The sequence below is a fragment of the Nerophis ophidion genome, linkage group LG28, assembly GCF_033978795.1.
Source record: "Nerophis ophidion isolate RoL-2023_Sa linkage group LG28, RoL_Noph_v1.0, whole genome shotgun sequence".
In the NCBI taxonomy this organism is placed as follows: domain Eukaryota; kingdom Metazoa; phylum Chordata; class Actinopteri; order Syngnathiformes; family Syngnathidae; genus Nerophis; species Nerophis ophidion.
In genome coordinates, this window is record NC_084638.1 from 16,229,722 (window position 1) to 16,247,217 (window position 17,496).

The 17,496-nt window shown below is 46.0% G+C and overlaps 3 protein-coding genes and 4 non-coding genes across 7 annotated transcripts in view; 2 read left to right on the top strand and 5 right to left on the bottom strand.

The window, feature by feature from the left end:
* Positions 1 to 17,496, top strand: part of LOC133545305 (gastrula zinc finger protein XlCGF26.1-like) — a 371,250-nt gene that overhangs the window by 240,501 nt on the left and 113,253 nt on the right. The gene's annotated exons all lie outside the window — the stretch shown is intronic.
* The window catches only part of LOC133545354 (zinc finger protein 33A-like), a 333,514-nt gene that overhangs the window by 213,012 nt on the left and 103,006 nt on the right, over positions 1 to 17,496 (bottom strand). The window lies entirely within an intron of this gene.
* Positions 1 to 17,496, bottom strand: part of LOC133545341 (gastrula zinc finger protein XlCGF57.1-like) — a 100,839-nt gene that overhangs the window by 35,356 nt on the left and 47,987 nt on the right. The window lies entirely within an intron of this gene.
* On the bottom strand, positions 649 to 721 carry trnak-uuu (transfer RNA lysine (anticodon UUU)). The gene has a single exon. It is a non-coding gene; the product is annotated as a tRNA-Lys (tRNA).
* On the bottom strand, positions 4,207 to 4,279 carry trnaf-gaa (transfer RNA phenylalanine (anticodon GAA)). Its single transcript has one exon. It is a non-coding gene; the product is annotated as a tRNA-Phe (tRNA).
* trnal-uag (transfer RNA leucine (anticodon UAG)) lies at positions 8,834 to 8,915 on the bottom strand. Its single transcript has one exon. It is a non-coding gene; the product is annotated as a tRNA-Leu (tRNA).
* trnad-guc (transfer RNA aspartic acid (anticodon GUC)) lies at positions 9,053 to 9,124 on the top strand. Its single transcript has one exon. It is a non-coding gene; the product is annotated as a tRNA-Asp (tRNA).

Below are 17,496 nucleotides of genomic sequence, written 5' to 3' on the forward strand. Positions count from 1 at the left end.
GAAGTGTCCTTAGTAAAATGAAGTGGTTAAGAAGAACCCATAGTTGTGCTGAAACCCGGGGTTAAACCAGGGACCTTCAGATCTTTAGTCAAACACCCTCCCAACTGAGCTATTTAAGCCAACACATTCTGTTTAGCGTTAACTTTTTCAAATGTAACCAAATGTTGCCCTGTTGTTGACTATTAAGGGCTGGAAAGAGGCCTTTGCTTGGTGAGTTTAGAGCCTATTACAGGTACTTGAATCGCGGGAACTTAAAAATAATGTCTGATGCTCCATGACTGAGCATTTCAGGGTCTGTAAAAAATTAAGCAAAATGCTTTTGAAGAAAGTTTTACAACCAACAAGTTTTACTGCAAACATTTGGCAGATTTTTCACAAATGTTCAAAAAAAATTTGCGGACAAATAATTAAGTCTTTAAGTGTAGATGAAGTATGCTTCATAAAATGTTTGTGTTATGTATTAATGTTGTTTATAACAAAGACAACAATGTATTGATCGATTGACTGAGCTTATAATGCAATTTTATCAGGGGATAAACTAATAACCAATCACTGTTGAAAACTACTCAAATTAAGAACAGGTTACAAGGAAGGCTGCAGCGGAGGAAAGGGACGTCTTTTAAGAAATGTAAAGAGGTTAGCCTCAGTTGCCTGAACAGGGACTTGAACCCTGGACCCTCAGATTAAAAGTCTGATGCTCTGCCGACTGAGCTACCCAAGCTCTTTTCAATACTGATTTGCCCAATGTCTAAGAGAACAGCCATATTGGCAAACAGATGCAAGTGAATTAGTTAGGATGTTCAGTGACAAGCTGGGAACTGTCAAAGCCCAAACTCGCCAATTGCCTGAACACAAACCTCATTATTGACAATTAAGCCAATCTTACATCGTCATCAAGTGAGAAGGTTTTGACCAAAAAAGAAACTTGTTTCCCGAAGTTGGCAACTTTGAGCTGGATTTAACTTGGATTATCCCCACAAGTTCGAGCCAAATGCCTTGGGGACCCAAGTTTAATGGTGATTTGAAAAACTAAAACCAAAAAGATGTCTTTAATCCACTTTAGCGCAAGATTCCGCCATTAAGGCTGGCAGGTCAGGGAGTCCATTTCAATAGTGTAAGACCCACATGAGGCGTATTAGTAAAAACAACTGGTTAAAAAGAACACAAGATTGTGATGAAACCTGGGGCCAATCCATACGTTGTACTGATATGACCCAGTTTATGAGGTTGTTCAAATTAATAGTGCTTACAAAGTACAAAGAAGAAGAATTATGAGAAACACTTTCAACCTTATTGGAAATAAGATATTCTTCATCTCAGTATGCTAACAATGACTGAATTAATTAATTACATATTAGAAAACGGTTTTATTACTCATTCACATATATAATTTTACTAATTTAGTATAAAAAAAAAGTCAGTAAATGAATGTATATATTTGTAAACCCTCTGAAGTGGGAAAGGGGTAGGATTAAATAAACTTTGCTTCTTCCTACTCTTTTTTGGACATGATGTAATGTGAAATGGTATAAAATTGTTTGATTTATTGTGTTGTAAGTATGTTCATGTTCAAAATAAACTAAAGAAAGAAAGAAAATAAAGAAAGTATTGATCGATTGACTGAGCTTATAATGCATTTTTACCAAAGGATAAAGTAACAGCACAAAGCACACATCAGTCATATTAAATTATGCATCAAGGCCAATACTGTACTGACATAAAATTGATATTTTTAATTTTGCCAGAGTACCTGGTTGGTTTCACATCTTGTTCAACCACTTACCAGAGGGAACAAGATACCTCTTTTTTTCAAAAATCATCATCAAACAGCTGGAAGAAGGGGTAAAGTGCTATGACCCGGATTCGAACAAGCGTTGCTGCGGCCACAACACAGAGTACTAAACACTACACAATAACAGCTGTTAACTAATCCCAAAAATAAAAAATAAAAAATGCATGTTCCAGTTAGAGAGAGATAAAAAAAAAAAACTCTTGAAGAAATGGCACTGAATTTTGTTTCAGTTCAACTAACGAAAACCAACAAGCTAGCCAGGAGTTGAGCCTAGAATCATCTGATCTGTGGTCAGACGCGTTATTCATTGTGCCAGTAGTCCTACATAAAGAACTGTTTTACTGTAGTACAGCTTGTATATTGTACACATCTTACGCCAAAGGAACACACAGTTTACATTAGGCTTGCTACCAAAACAGGGCTTTACTGACTGCTTATGTTGGACTTTAAAATCTAGTGACCTTCTATTTGTCGCTGCCTGGGCCTTCACCAGCTCTACCTGTTGCAGCTAACCTCCACTAAAAATTGAAGTAAAATGCTTCTGGCAAAATTCTGGGGAGCATCCAAGTTGAACCACTGTCTGGACTGGAGCCTGCAATGCCTCAGACTGGAAGTCTCTCCAGAGAGTGGTGAGGACGACGGAAAAGATTATCAGGACTCCTCTTCCTCCTATCCAGGAGATCGCAAAAAGCTGCTGCCTGACCAGGGCTCAGAATATCTGCAAAGACTCCTTCCACCCCCACCAAAGACTGTTTTCACTGCTGGTCTCTAGGAAGAGTTTCCGCATCCTGCGTAGCAGAACCTCCAGGTTCTGTAACAGCTTCTTCCCTCAGGCCGTAAGACTCTAGAACGCATCATAAATAAATTATCCCATCAACTCCCCCCAAAATGGATTAACTTGCTGGAATAAAAAAGACAATATAACATACATCCATAAACATGGATGCATATGAAAAAGTGCAATGTATTTATCTGTACAGTAATCTATTTATTTATATCTGCACCCTATTGCTTTTTCTTTTATCCTGCACTACTAAGAGCTAATGCAACACAATTCCGTTCTTATTTGTACTGTAAAGTTCAAATTTGAATGACAATAAAAAGGAAGTCTAAATCTAATCCAGCTCAGAGTTGGCAACTTCGGGAGAGGAGCTTCTTTTTCGAGCAAAACTTTCTTTGTTGATGACGATTTAAAACTGGCATTGCTGTCAAAAATGAGCTTTGGATTCAAACAATTGGCGAACTTGAGCTTTGACAGTTCCCAGGTTGTCACTGAACATGCTGACTAATTCACTTTCACCTGAGATTGACAATATTGCTGTTCTCTCAGATGTTGGGCAAATCAGCATTGAGAAGGGCCTGGGTAGCTCAGTCAGCAGAGCATCAGACTTTTAATCTGAGGGTCCAGGGTTCAAGTCCCTGATGATGCAACTCATGCTAACCTCCTTACATTTCTCCAAAGATATCCTTCTGCCACACTGCAGCAGTCATTTTAACCTTTATTTCAACTGTATTTATAGTTTTCAACAGCTATTGTTTTTTCTCTATTTCATTTGAAAAACTGAAATCCAAAAACATCCCTCCCATCTTCTTAAGCTCTGGTGGGAGAGGTTTAAAATGTGATCATCTGAAGGTTTAACCTCAATACCTTAAACATAAATTGTTAGACAGTGTATGTGGCAGAGGGGTTAGTGCGTCTGCCTCACAATATGAAGTTCCTGCAGTCCTGGGTTCAAATCCAGGCTCGGGATCTTTCTGTGTGGAGTTTGCATGTTCTCCCCGTGAATGCGTGGGTTCCCTCCGGGTACTCCGGCTTCCTCCCACTTCCAAAGACATGCACCTGGGGATAGGTTGATTGGCAACGCTAAATTGGCCCTAGTGTGTGAATGAGTGTGAATGTTGTCTGTCTATCTGTGTTGGCCCTGCGATAAGGTGGCGACTTGTCCAGGGTGTACCCTGCCTTCCGCCCGATTGTAGCTGAGATTGGCGCCAGCGCCCCCTGCGACCCCGAAAGGGAATGAGTGGTAGAAAATGGATGGATGGATGTATCTGTATGAAAGTTGTGGTTAATCTTTTGCTGTAGGTGTGTTGGATGCACCCTCACATCACACTGAGCCCAGCTTTATTACTCTCAGTTTCAAGTTATACAGTCCAAGAAATACCCCTAGGGCATCAAATTTGTGTTTGAAACTGCCCAATGTAAGGGTCAGTTAAAGACCAAACATTGGCTTAAGGAACGATACACTGTTAAACCACGTAACGGTTGTCCAAATTGAAAATGGAGGAAAGGTTTGTAACAACTGTTGCTAGGATTCCACCAGCAAGGCTGGCAGGTCAGGGAGACCATTTCAATATTGTAAGAGCCACAGAAGGCTTATTAGTAATAAGAATTGATTGAGAAGTTCACAGAGTTGTGCTGAAACCCGGGGTCGAACCAGGGACCTTCAGATCTTCAGTCTGACGCTCTCCCAACTGAGCTACTTCAGCTATATGAATGATTTTTGGGTTCACTTATCCAAATGTAACCAAGGTCTGCCCTATTGGTGACTTTTGAGGGGTAGAAGGAGGCCTTTTCAAGGGGTCTCAAAGCCTAGTCTAAAGAATGTCTTACACTCCATGACTGAGCATTTCAGGGTCTCTGAAAAATGTACCAAAATGCTTCTGAAGAATGTTTTACTACTGAGAATTTTATGATTATTGCAAACATTCGGCAGATATTTCAGAAATTTTCAAAAGTTTTTAGGGGGCTAATAATTAAGTCTTAAGGTGTAAAATAACTTTGCTTAAAAAAAAGCAGTTTAAAGGGTAAAGTTTCATGACCCGGATTTGAACCGGGGTTGCTGTTGCCACAACAAAGAGTACTAACCACTATACGATCACTGGTGTATTACCCTCCCTGATTCATAATGTGTTTGCTCCCCTGATGTCTAATGTTAAACGATCTATTAAAGCGACGTTCTGTTTGAACGACATCATGGAACTGAATCTCATTGGGATGGTTTCCTGTGGACGGAACTCTCACGACTGTGTTGGATCCACTATGGATTGAACTTTCACAGAATCATGTTAGACCCGCTCGACATCCATTGCTTTCGGTCCCCTAGTGGGGGGGGGTTCCTTGCCCTTATGTGGGTTCTTCCGAGGATGTCGTAGTGGTTTGTGCAGTCCTTTGAGACACTTGCGATTTAGGGCTATATAAATAAACATTGATTGATTTATTGAGTTACATGGACTTGGTGAGTGTCACTGTCAGGTGAATAAATCAATATATCGTCAAGGTAGACATTCACAAGATGGTCCAGGAAGTCTCTTAGAACTTCATTGATAATGGCTTGGAACACGGCGGGAGCATTGGTGAGTCCAAGGGGCATGACCCTGTATTCATAGTGGCCACTGTGTGTGTTGAATCCGGTCTTCCACTCGTCTCCCTCTCTAATTCAAACCAGATGGTATTGTTGCGTTGATCCAGTTTGGTGAATATTTTTACCTGTTGGAGTTGGTCGAAGACAGAAGACATGAGGGGAAGAGGGTAACAGTTCTTGATGGTAATGTCATTCAGTGGGCTGTAATTAATGCAGGGTTTTAACGACCCGTCTTTCTTCTTCACAAAGAAGTACCTTGCTCCTGCTGGCGATGATGACGGGCGAATCAAGCCAGCTTCTTGTGATGCCGATATGTAATCGTTCATGGCAGTCCTTTCTGGACCAGAGACGGAGTACAGACGCCCCTTGGGAATAGTGGCACCGGGAAGCAGGGCGATGGCACAGTCGTAGGATTGGTGGGGCGGAAGTGACAGGGCTTTTGTCTTGCTGAAGACTTGTCGCAGGTGGTGATAACAAGAAGGAACAGACTTCAGGTCCGGAAATTTAGAGTCCGTGGCAGAATTGGCAGAAAAAGGATTAATTTCCTTGACACGTTTTCCCTGGACAGTAGAAAAAACACAGTTCTTGGTGCATTCCCTTCCCCATTCACTGATCTTCCCTGTTTTCCAGTTAACTCAAGGATTATGCTGGTACAGCCATGGATGCCCCAAGATCAGAGAATGGGAGGGTGAAGTAGTTAAGTACGGACAAATCTTTTCCTGATGGCAGTCAATGTTCATTTGGTTAGGTTAACTGATGTGTGAGATAGTGAAAAGCTCCTTACCGTTGAAAGACCTAGCCCTAATGGGTTTAGCTAGCGGTTCTGACTTGAGTCATAGTCTCTTAGCTAAACCCCAGTCCATCAGACTGGCGTCTTCCCCAGAGTCTATTAAACTCTAGATCGCAGTCAAACATTTCACAGAGTCATGCACAGCCAGTTATCTGGATATCAAGCTAAACCCCAGTCCATCAGACTGGCGTCTTCCCCAGAGTCTATTAAACTCTAGATCTGTGGCCGTGAGATGCGTTAACATGACCTTAGTGAGAGTGCGTGGCATCTGAGGTACCGCCGGAACGTGATTCGCCACCTGGGATCCCTTGGTTGGACACGAAATGACAAGATGGCCGCTCTCTGCACAGTAAAAACATCTCCCCTCCATCAGCCGCCTGCATTGCTCCTCTGGGGTCAGTCGGGCTCTCCCTAGCTGCATGGGCTCCTCCTTCAGGTGAGTGCGGAGGTGAGGACATAGCTCCGGGGGTGAACGCTGATTGGATGCCCCGCTAGGTGCAAAAGGATGGGTGGTTCTTCCTGCCGCAGCCGGTCCTCCTCCTCGCTGTCATTTGAGCTGGGCTAGTCGGTTGTCCATCCGGATGGCGAGTGAGATGAGGAAATCTAGGTTGTCTGGTAGGTTGGGGACGGCGTGGCAAAGTTGGTAGAGTGGCCCTGCCAGAAATTTGAGGGTTACTGGTTAAATCTCCACCTTCTACCATCCTAGTCACGTCCGTTGTGTCCTTGGGCAAGACACTTCACCCTTGCTCCTGATGGGTCCTGGTGAGCGCCTTGCATGGCAGCTCCCACCGTCAGTGTGTGAATGTGTGAGTGAATGGGCGAATGTGGAAATACTATCAAAGCACTTTGGGCTCCTTAAAAAGGTGTAGAAAAGCGCTATACAAGTACAACCCATTTACCGTTTACCGGCTCTGTGTGCGTAGTCGCACACAGAGCCGCTACCCTGCTTTAAATTGCTTAACTCTTGTGCCTTCTCGGCTGGAGGACACCGGGTCAAAAGTTTTTGTTAAAGCAGCTTGAAAGTCTGTGAATGAGTGGCAGAGTGAAGAGTTCGCCCCCACTCGGCAGAAGCCCAAAATACAGTGGTTGGTTGATTGATTGATTGATTGATTGTTCAACCTTGAGCTGCGGCCCCTCTGAAAATGTTGATGATGTTGATGACCCGGATATACTGCACAGTCCTACAGATATCATAATACTTAACTACCGTTTGTTGCATTCCTCAAAATTAGAATGCGTAACAAGTTTTCAAAAAGGAAAAATTGTTTATTAGAGTCAGTGACTCAAATTCAGTTTTGCGGATTAATTTGAAACCAAGAATTCATGTAAAAGATTAGATGGGATTTGAACCTTTTCTTACTGACACATTTGTCAACATTTAATCTTGTTAAGTCCACAGTGTCGGTACTTCTACTGTTGGAAGTTCAGTTCTGCAAAAGAAACAAACGCCTCTACTTTGGGGTGCATTAGTTCTATTTGACAAGGACAAATTATTTTCGCCTCAGGAAACAGACAAGTTTCTCACCAGGAAAACATCCATCCATCCATTTTCTACTGCTTGTCCCTAAGCGATAGTATTTAACTCTACATCTCCATAAAGCTAGGGAGCATATACAGTTAGCAGAGAGGTGCAGCAGAAGCGTGCTCCCCCCATAATCCAGAGGTTGATAGATCGAATCTATCCTCTATCTTGAGTGTTTAAGGTGAAAGGAATCCGCGAGGCTCCACTTACACTGTTGGTTTTCACGTCATGATAAGAACACCCATTGTGCAGACTTCACGCCGAAGAACAGTCTAACCATTTTCGTGTTGCCTTTTTTGAAAATGTCAATGTTAAAGTTCTGCATCTAATGAGCATAAACATGAAATGGAAAATAAATTAATTGCTCACAGACAGGGTAGACAGTGTTTCCCTGAACGGGAATTGAACCCGGGCCGCAACAGTGAGAGCGCCGAAACCTATCCACTAGACCACCATGGAGATCACAACTAGTCCAGACACTTGCCTTCTGCCTGCCTTTTTGACGGATGCACGAAGCCCCCACACCATGTCAGTTGTACAAAGTCAGAAATGTGTTTGGCAAAAGTCTTTGAGCGGGAACTTTTGTGTCTTAGGAAACTCCTGCAGGAATATGGACTTGGGCTTGGAAAAAGTATACAACTCTAACAAGAGCGAACAGACGTTCCTTTCTCATGTCCTCTTTTGACTCCTTGGTGTAGTCTGTGTTGAGGGTGAGGTTGTTGTTTCCACACAATGTCACCAGACAGGCCATCTCCCTCCTGCAAGTCGCTCCGTGCCGACCAGCGATACGTCACTGCGGTGTGATCCGAATACAGGAACAAATACAAGTGGCCTGAATGTCTACGGTAGGGGTGCAGATTTTCAGAAGAAAGGTTGACAAAAACATACATATCCACCTTTTAGCCATACCAAGTCAATGAAACAAAACTGTCCTTTGCTATATTGAATAATTGATGTTGAAGATGAATACATTTTTGCATTTTTGTTTCTGGCACAGATGCCATGAACCTTTCTGAATCCACTTCTCTTTTGGAAAGTCTACCTTTTTCACTATCCTGGGGCTTCATCCTTATAACTGTGTGGGAAAGTCAGATCAAAAGCCTTTGTAATCTGCATACGTAAAAAAATTATTTAGGTGATAAAACATGGTATATTTACACTTTCACTCATTTTATGTTGTATTTGGACTGCTGCACACATTCTCGCCCCGGGTTGTGTTCTTTTTGATCACATTCCTAGCGTAAAGAACTCTCAAGCCCATGTTTTGGCCTGATTTCCACAAGTTTTCCTGAGCATTCCAAATGAGGACCAAGCTAGATCTAATTGCTTAGGTCAGGAAAGAAGCAAGTGGGTTACCAGAACAGAAATGGCTGTGTTGGGATTTGAACCCACGCTTCCTGAGAGACTGGAGCCTAAACCCAGCGCCTTAGACCACTCGGCCACACAACCGCCATAAATGTGTTATAGATGATCAATTTATCGGCATTATGAGACGGCAAACATGACATGGGATCACTTTGGTTGTGGCGTGGCAGGGATAGGCTTGGATCGTTTCCTTGTCCTTTACAAAACACTAGCAAATGCAGTCCTCGTTAGTATAGTGGACAGTATCTCCGCCTGTCACGCGGAAGACCAGGGTTCGATTCCCTGACGGGGAGGTGATTTTGGTTCCTCTTATTTTCATCAGTAAACATCTTCTTCAACCTTGAGCAGTGACCACAGTATCCCTCTCTGAAAATTGTATCAATCAATCAATGTTTTTTTATGTAACCCTAAATCACAAGTGTCTCAAAGGGCTGCACAAGCCACAATGACATCCGCGGTACAGAGCCCACATACGAGCAAGGAAAACTCACCCCAGTGGGACGTCGGTGACAGTGACTATGAGAAACCTTGGAGAGGACCGCATAAATGGACCCCCTTTCTCCCTCCCCAGGGGAAACCGAAAGCAATGGATGTCGAGCGGGTCTTACATGATATTATGAAATTCCAGTCCATAGTGGAACCAACATAACAGTGAGAGTCCAGTCCATAGTGGATCCAATATAGTAGCGAGAGTCCCGTAATGTTGTATTGCTTGGTGCCGGAGATACTGCACAGTCCTACAGATATTAAAGTACTTTACTACCGTTTGTTGCATTCCTCGAAATTAGGATGCATAACAAAATATCAAAAAGGGAAAATTGTTTATTAGAGTTAGTGACTCAAATTCAGTTTTGCGGATAAATGGTCCCTAGTGTGTGAATGTGAGTGTGAATGTTGTCTGTCTATCTGTGTTGGCCCTGCGATGAGGTGGCGACTTGTCCAGGGTCTACCCTGCCTTACCCTTGATTGTAGCTGAGATAGGCACCAGCGCCCCCAGCGACATTATAGGGAATAAGCATTAGAAAATGGATGGATGGATGGGATTAATTTGAAACCAAGAATATATGTAAAAGATTAGAAGGGATTTGAACCTTTTCTTACTGACAAGTTTGTCAGCATTTAATCTTTTTAAGTCCACAGTGTCGGTACCTCAACTGTTGGAAGTCCAGTTCTGCGGAAGAAACAAACACCTCTTCTTTGGGGTGCATTAGTTCTATTTGACAAGGAAAAATTATTTCCGTCTCAGAAAACAGACAAGTTTCTCACCAGGAAAACATCAATCAATTTTCTACTGCTTGTCCCTAAGCAATAGTATTTCAATCTACGCCTCCATAAAGCTAGGAAGCATATACAGTTAGCAGAGTGGCGCAGCAGAAGCATGCTGCCCCCATAACCCAGAGGTCGATAGATAGAAGCCATTCTCTACCATCTTGAGTGTTTTATGTGAAAGGTATTTGCTAGGTTCCACTTACACTCTTGGTTTTTAATGTGACCTCATGTTCAACCTCATCATCATTGTCATCATCATTTTGAGAATACATAAACCTGTCAACTTTGTCAATAAAACCATCAAAATTCAACATGATTGCTTTGTACCATGTCTCATGTTTAGTATACTCATCATCTGGCAACAGAGACAACAAAGTTTGGTGCACTTTTCTGGTCGCATGATATAAATCCATAAACCTGTTCAATTCCTCCTTTAGCTCATGTGAACGTGTTTCGTCATTTAACACGACAATGACCCCCTCCTTCAGCATTGAGAGTCTTTACAACTTTAATTTTCTTTCCCCCTGCAAACTTTCAATTTTGTGACCCAGAGCCTTGGGTGTCATTTTTACCACACTTTTTTTCTCCTCAACCCCTCAACCCCTTGCCCATCATTGTCACGTTGAGCCACACTGTCCTCCTGTGGCTGTTTATGTTCGTCAGCGCAGGTGTGTGCTCCCTCCTCCTCCGTTTGGAAAAGTCAACCCACGCGCCAGTCAAGTCAAATAGTCACCAATGCATTGGATTTGTCAATATTTGTGTGCACACATTTTAACACTGGCAATTTTTGTATTATTGTTGCTTCCCTATAAACAACTCGCGTTCCAGTGAGGCAGTTTTTTTACTTAATGTAGCGGTAACGTCCTGAACTATTACTGCTACTGGTTGCTGAATATAAATGAAGCAAGTTCAGACATTTGCAGCAAGCTAATAATTGATGTCCAGAATTGTGACTAGTGATGGGTCTGGCAACAGCGATGCATGCGTCGAGCTCATAGAGCAAAACTCTGTGTCGGTGCGCGTACCGCTCTTAGAAAGTCACGTGACCAATCATGAGCTGTTTTGGTCACGTGACCGATACGCGAACTTTGTCGCACTGGCACCCGTGCGCCACCCTGTGTTTATAAGGAAGTGCATTTGTCAACGAGATGCTGCTGCCAGTGCAAGATTCGCCGCACTTCTGTCGTTGGTCATTCGTCATTTATCGTCGTCAGAAATCATTTCCACCGTGTGGGAATATTTTGATCATATATCGGAAAAAAAGGTATTTGTTTTCATTTCCTTGTCGTTTCATCCTGTTCTCTCAAACTTTACAGCATTGTCCCACCCACACAAACATCCTATTGGTTACATTTAAAAGCGGTAGCAAACAATTTATTAGATAGCTCAGTTGGTAGAGTGGAGTACTGTAGTTGTCCATGCTGAGTTCCTTAGGGCACTTGTTCAAGTCCAGCTCAAACCTATTACCTTTTTACCATGAATTGATTAACTTGGACCCCGATTCATACACGTTGAAAAACTTATTTGGGTGTTACCATTTAGTGGTCAATTGTACGGAATATGTACTGTACTGTGCAATCTACTAATAAAAGTTTCAATCAATAAATCAATCACGATCACATCATTTATTGACTGTATCTATCCATCCATCCATCCATCTTCTTCCGCTTATCCGAGGTCGGGTCACGGGGGCAGCAGCCCAAGCAGGGAAGCCCAGACTTCCCTCTCCCCAGCCACTTCATCTAGCTCTTCCCGGGGGATCCCGAGGCATTCCCAGGCCAGCCGGGAGACATAGTCTTCCCTACGTGTCCTGGGTCTTCCCCGTGGCCTCCTACCGGTTGGACGTGCCCTAAACACATCCCTCGGGAGGCATCCTGACCAGATGCCCGAACCACCTCATCTGGCTCCTCTTGATGTGGAGGAGCAGCGGCTTTACTTTGAGTTCCTCCCGGATGACAGAGCTTCTCACCCTATCTCTAAGGGAGAGCCCCGCCACACAGCGGAGGAAACTCATTTCGGCCGCTTGTACCCGTGATCTTATCCTTTCGGTCATGACCCAGAGCTCATGACCATAGGTGAGGGTGGGAACGTAGATCGACCGGTAAATTGAGAGCTTTGCCTTCCGGCTCAGCTCCTTCTTCACCACAACGGATCGGTACAACGTCCGCATTACTGAAGACGCCGCACCGATCCGCCTGTCGATCTCACGATCCACTCTTCCCCCACTCGTAAACAAGACTCCTAGGTACTTGAACTCCTCCACTTGGGGCAGGGTCTCCTCCCCAACCCGGAGATAGCACTCCACCCTTTTCCGGGAGAGAACCGTGGACTCGGATTTGTAGGTGCTAATTCTCATTCCGGCCGCTTCACACTCGGCTGCGAACCGATCCAGTGAGAGCTGAAGATCCCGGCCAGATGAAGCCAACAGGACCACATCATCTGCAAAAAGCAGAGACCTGTATCTATCTGTATCTAAAAAACATAAAAATATTTTATTTAAATGAAAATATGAAATAATCCTAAATGAAATACAATGATTTGGTTTATATTATTGTACATACTAGGTCATAAAAATGGTGGAGGACTTGGTCACATGGTGTGGAAAGAACCACCTCCAGCTTAATGTGACGAAGACCAAAGAGCTGGTTGTGGACCTGGGAAGGAGGAGGAGTACTCCGGCGACCCCTGTTTCCATCAGGGGGGTCGATGGTAGAGGATTATAAATACCTCGGAGTACACACGGACAACAAGCTGAATGGGTCAAAACACGCTGAGGTCCTCTACAAGACGGGACAGAGCCGCCTCTACTTCCTCAGGAGGCTAGGATCTTTCAACGTCTGTACAAAGATGTTGAAGATGTTCTATGAGTCGGTGGTGGCGGGCGCCTTCTTGTACGTCGTGGCCTGCTGGGGCAGCGGGCTGAGGGTGAGGGACGCAAACAGACTGGACAAGTTGGTAGAGAAGGCCAGTAACGTGGTGGGAGTGGGGCTGGACTCTCTGGCGGTGGTGTCAGAGAGGAGAAGTCTAGAAAAACTCCTAGCCTTTATGGACAACACCTCCCACCCACTACACTCAGATTTTGCGGAGAGAATGAGCACGTTCAGTGGAAGGCTCAGACTCCCTAAATGCAACACGGAACGACACAGGAGGTCCTTCATATCGACAGCCATCAGACTGTATAATGCATATGTTCCTTCTTGACTGCACTTGAATGTAGAATATATTTATACTATTCATATATTATAAATATAATATATGCTATATTATATATCATAATTATTGTCTATTGTGAGCGAACTGTGGTGCTGAATTTCTCCCAGGGATCAATAAAGTACTTTCTATTCTAGTCCATTCTATTCTATTCTATTCTATTCTAAAATCAGTGTCAGTTGAGTCGGTCTATAGGCTGCCTGTAGGGATTTTTAATGTCCAGCAGATGTCAGTATTTAGTGAAACAGTATTGACACAGTATCAATACAGTTTTGCAATGTGTCGAAACGATACATGAAACCTCTGGAGCCAGGCCCGGAGTTGGGGCACGATGGCGAGCGCCTGGTGGTCGGGCCTGTTCCCATGGGGCCCGGCCGGGCACAGCCCGAAGAGGCAACGTGGGTCATCCCTCCAATGGGCTCACCACTCATAGGAGGGGCCATAGAGGTCGGGTGCATTGTGAGCTGGGCGGCAGCCGAAGGCAGGGCACTTGGCGGTCCGATCCTCGGCTACAGAAGCTAGCTCTTGGGACGTGGAACGTCACCTCACTGGGGGGGAAGGAGCCTGAGCTAGTGCGCGAGGTAGAGAAGTTCCGGCTGGATATAGTCGGACTCACCTCGACGCACAGCAAGGGCTCTAGAACCAGTTCTCTCGAGAGGGACTGGACCCTCTTCCACTCTGGCGTTGCCGGCAGTGAGAGGCGACAGGCTGGGGTGGCAATTCTGGTTGCCCCCCGGCTCAAAGCCTGTACGTTTGAGTTCAACCCAGTGGACGAGAGGGTAGCTTCCCTTCGCCTTCGGGTGGGGGGACGGGTCCTGACTGTTGTTTGTGCTTACGCACCAAACAGCAGTTCAGAATACCCACCCTTTTTGGGTACACTCGAGGGAGTACTGGAAAGTGCTCCTCCGGGTGATTCCCTTGTCCTACTGGGAGACTTCAACGCTCATGTTGGCAACGACAGTGAAACCTGGAGAGGCGTGATTGGGAAGAATGGTCGCCCGGATCTAAACCCGAGTGGTGTTTTGTTATTGGACTTTTGTGCTCGTCACAGTTTGTCGATAACAAACACCATGTTCAAACATAAGGGTGTCCATATGTGCACTTGGCACCAGGACACCCTAGGCCGCAGTTCCATGATCGACTTTGTAGTTGTGTCATCGGATTTGCGACCTTATGTTTTGGACACTCGGGTGAAGAGAGGGGCGGAGCTTTCTACCGATCACCACCTGGTGGTGAGTTGGCTGCGATGGTGGGGGAGGATGCCGGACAGACCTGGCAGGCCCAAGCGCATTGTGAGGGTCTGCTGGGAACGTCTGGCAGAGTCTCCTGTCAGAGAGAGTTTCAATTCACACCTCCGGGAGAACTTTGAACATGTCACGAGGGAGGTGCGGGACATTGAGTCCGAACCTCTATTGTCGAGGCGGCTGATTGGAGCTGTGGCCGCAAGGTTGTTGGTGCCTGTCGTGGCGGTAATCCCAGAACCCGTTGGTGGACACCAGCAGTGAGGGATGCCGTCAAGCTGAAGAAGGAGTCCTATCGGGTTCTTTTGGCTCATAGGACTCCGGAGGCAGTGGACGGGTACCGACGGGCCAAGCGGTGTGCAGCTTTAGCGGTCGCGGAGGCAAAAACTCGGACATGGGAAGAGTTCGGGGAAGCCATGGAAAACGACTTCCGGACGGCTTCGAAGCGATTCTGGACCACCATACGGCGCCTCAGGAAGGGGAAGCAGTGCACTATCAACACCGTGTATGGTGCGGATGAGGTTCTGCTGACTTCGACTGCGGATGTTGTGGATCGGTGGAGGGAATACTTCGAAGACCTCCTCAATCCCACCAACACGTCTTTCTTTGAGGAAGCGGTGCCTGGGGAATCTGTAGTGGACTCTCCTATTTCTGGGGCTGAGGTCGCTGAGGTAGTTAAAAAGCTCCTCGGCGGCAAGGCCCCGGGGGTGGATGAGACCCGCCCGGAGTTCCTTAAGGCTCTGGATGCTGTGGGGCTGTCTTGGTTGACAAGACTCTGCAGCATCGCGTGGACATCGGGGGCGGTACCTCTGGATTGGCAGACCGGGGTGGTGGTCCCTCTCTTTAAGAAGGGGGACCGGAGGGTGTGTTCCAACTATCGTGGGATCACACTCCTCAGCCTTCCCGGTAAGGTTTATTCAGGTGTACTGGAGAGGAGGCTTCGCCGGATAGTCGAACCTCGGATTCAGGAGGAACAGTGTGGTTTTCGTCCTGGTCGTGGAACTGTGGACCAGCTCTATACTCTCGGCAGGGTTCTTGAGGGTGCATGGGAGTTTGCCCAACCAGTCTACATGTGCTTTGTGGACTTGGAGAAGGCATTCGACCGTGTCCCTCGGGAAGTCCTGTGGGGAGTGCTCAGAGAGTATGGGGTATCGGAATGTCTTATTGTGGCAGTCCGCTCCCTGTATGATCAGTGTCAGAGCTTGGTCCGCATTGCTGGCAGTAAGTCGGACACGTTTCCAGTGAGGGTTGGACTCCGCCAAGGCTGTCGTTTGTCACCGATTCTGTTCATAACTTTTATGGACAGAATTTCTAGGCGCAGTCAAGGCGTTGAGGGGTTCCGGTTTGGTGGCCACGGGATTAGGTCTCTGCTTTTTGCAGATGATGTAGTCCTGATGGCTTCATCTGGCCGGGATCTTCAGCTCTCACTGGATCGGTTCGCAGCCGAGTGTGAAGCGACCGGAATGAGAATCAGCACCTCCAAGTCCGAGTCCATGGTTCTCGCCCGGAAAAGGGTGGAGTGCCATCTCCGGGTTGGGGAGGAGACCCTGCCCCAAGTGGAGGAGTTCAAGTACCTAGGAGTCTTGTTCACGAGTGGGGGAAGAGTGGATCGTGAGATCGACAGGCGGATCGGTGCGGCGTCTTCAGTAATGCGGACGTTGTATCGATCCGTTGTGGTGAAGAAGGAGCTGAGCCGGAAGGCAAAGCTCTCAATTTACCGGTCGATCTACGTTCCCATCCTCACCTATGGTCATGAGCTTTGGGTCATGACCGAAAGGATAAGATCACGGGTACAAGCGGCCGAAATGAGTTTCCTCCGCCGGGTGGCGGGGCTCTCCCTTAGAGATAGGGTGAGAAGCTCTGCCATCCGGGAGGAGCTCAACGTAAAGCCGCTGCTCCTCCACATCGAGAGGAGCCAGATGAGGTGGTTCGGGCATCTGGTCAGGATGCCACCCGAACGCCTCCCTAGGGATGTGTTTAGGGCACGTCCAGCTGGTAGGAGGCCACGGGGAAGACCCAGGACACGTTGGAAAGACTATGTCTCCCGGCTGGCCTGGGAACGCCTCGGGATCCCCCGGGAAGAGCTAGACGAAGTGGCTGGAGATAGGGAAGTCTGGGCTTCCCTGCTTAGGCTGCTGCCCCCGCGACCCGACCTCGGATAAGCGGAAGATGATGGATGGATGGATGGATGGAAACCTCATCAACCAATCACTAATTGTAATAATCCATCCATTTTCTACCGCTTATTCCCTTTTTGGGGGCGTGGGGGGCGCTGGTGCCTATCTCAGTTACAATCGGGCGGAAGGCAGGGTACACCCTGGACAAGTCGCCACCCCATCGCAGGGCCAACACAGACAGACAACATTCACACTCACATTCACACACTAAGGTCAATTTAGTGTTACCAATCAACCTATCCCCAGGTGCATGTCTTTGGAAGTGGGAGGAAGCCGGAGTAGCCGGAGGGAACCCACGCATTCACGGGGAGAACATGCAAACTCCACACAGAAAGATCCCGAGCCTGGATTTGAACCCAAGACTGCAGGAACTTTGTATTGTGAGGCAGACGCACTAACCCCTCTGCCACCGTGAAGCCCTAATTGTGATAATGTTTAACAAAAATATTTATTAACATAAAGTCACGTTATAAAACTCACTTTGTAACAAAAACGGAAAATACACGGCAGCAAAAAAATACTAGCCTGGCACAGTAAAAAACTGTTGCGCCCCCACTCAGCAACACCTGAGCATCTCAGCTCCTACCTAAGTAGACTGGCACGTGGCCTTGAGCCAAGCCCTTTAGTGACGTCATGAATTTGACGGACAAAAAGAGTATTTGGTTTTAACAACAGTCATCGAGTGTATTGGACTCGAACTATAAATAAACTTTCTTGTAAATGATAATAATTAAATAAGATCTAACAAAAGGACAACAGTTGTCATTA